The sequence below is a fragment of the Palaemon carinicauda genome, chromosome 23 (assembly GCF_036898095.1).
Source record: "Palaemon carinicauda isolate YSFRI2023 chromosome 23, ASM3689809v2, whole genome shotgun sequence".
Taxonomy (NCBI): domain Eukaryota; kingdom Metazoa; phylum Arthropoda; class Malacostraca; order Decapoda; family Palaemonidae; genus Palaemon; species Palaemon carinicauda.
In genome coordinates this window covers 54,283,703-54,285,716 of record NC_090747.1, presented here as the reverse complement: position 1 = coordinate 54,285,716, position 2,014 = coordinate 54,283,703, and positions in this window count along the sequence as shown.

Below are 2,014 nucleotides of genomic sequence, written 5' to 3'. Positions count from 1 at the left end.
GAAATGCCGTCATAAATTACGTAACGGGTGCGTTCAAAACCTTTTCTCTGAGTAAGTTGGCCCGTCTTCAAAAAACGTCACTTTTACATTATAAGTACCAAATTTATTCAACCTACGTAATGCAGAATATAGACAAAATTTATGTGTAGATATAATGTGCATTCTGAAGAAGCGTTATATTTATGAAATTCATAGATAAAAAATTACAGTGGCCCTGAATCTCATAGTAGTTGTTGGATAGGCGGCACCAGTTCAGGGAGATAGTTCCCGTTGCCTGAATACTGTCGTTTAATTAGAAAAAAAAATAATTAAGTTCTAATATTGATAGGAAGGCCTTCCTTTCAAGCTGCCTTACCATTCTTCCAGGCTACTATCCCTAATTCATGGGCAAGTGGCAGCCAGTTTGGATAATTTGGTTCTGTCCCTACTCACTGCAGATCCCTTGGAACTAATTCGGTTTGCTCTAATACTACAGTCAGGCCTTCCTTTACTGCTGCCTTACCATTTCCTAAGAGCATTAATTATCCTCTCCCTGCTAGGCTACGTCCCCCGTACCGTAGAACACAGGTTCCTTAGCCTAGTGTAAATTTTTCTGGCATCGCAGGATTCCGTCAGTTGCTATATGCCTAGACGGATCAACTTGGTGGGACTGTTAGCCTACTATGTAGGTAAGCATGAGAGTGATCCTAGATATAAGTCTTCTCTTCGTCGCCTCAACAGGCACCTCATGATAGGTCGGCTGCTTTTTCCCTTCCTTTTTTAAGCTACATTGTTCCTGGCCGTGGAACTTCAGTTCATTTGCTTAGTCTGACTTTCCCTGGCATTTGAGATCTACTCGATTGCTTTATGTCTATACTTGCCAGCTTGCAATTGCTGTCAGCCTACATTTAGTTAGGCAAATGGAATAGATCATAAGTTGGGGATCATTTCTCTTCCCGCCTTAGCAGTTACCTTATATCTGGTTGTTGGCATCCTTAACTTGAGCCTACAACTCTCTTGCTGTTCGTTCGTTTTTCGATTTACCACTATCGCATGGCCGAAGGTGAAGCTCATGTTGTTAAAATTCCTCAGTAATTTATATGAATGTATTAGATTACCTATTCTGTGTTTTATACATATACTTCAACACTTTTTTTTTTTTTTGATGCATGATTGTCTTCCCTAGTCTATAGCCGAGGCTAGCATTCGTTTATCCCCTTGGGAGTTTGTAGTGGTTGCTCCACTACTGACATAGGTCGGCAAGGTTCCGTTCCCGTCTACTGAGCCTTAGTTGTTAATAGGCGGCACTGGTTGAGGGACTTTGTTCCCTTTGCCTACTTACTGTTGTTTCCTTAAAACGAGATTAAGTATGTTTTAATATTGAAAGCTTGGCCTTCCTTCCGAGTCACCTTACCCTTTTTCTAGGCTACTATCCTTAGTTTTTGACAAAGGATTTGCTGGTTGCGATAATTTGTTTTCTGTCCCTACTTAATGTAGATTCCTTAGAACAAATTCGGTTTGCTCTTATAATGCAGACAGGTCTTCCTCTCCTGTCACCTTACTGTTTCCTAAGACCATTAAGCTTCCTATCCCTGTTAGGCTACGTCCCTCTTTCTGTGGAGGATTACTCAGTTGCTATATGCCTAGACGGGATGGCTTAGTTGGATTGTTAGCTTACTGTGTAGAAATGCATGAAGATGATCCTAGATATTGGTTTATTTTCTTGGCCGCCATGTCATTGCTATATATACCAGACTTGCCGGCTTGAATGCCGTTAGCCTTAGATGTGAATATTCTAGGAATCTATACTTTTCTAATAGGAAAGATATTTCCTATGCCACCTTAGCCTTTGCCTTAAACTTTTCGGCAGTGTCTAACCCCCCTCCTCTTTCCTATTATGCCGAATGACCTTACACCTTAGGCTTGATAGTCTAAAATCTTCCACAAGGAGACTACTATCCCTCTCCTCTTCTAGTTGCCAGTTATCTTTGTTTTACCAGAGTAGTTTAGACAATTTTGAAATCTTTTATTCATA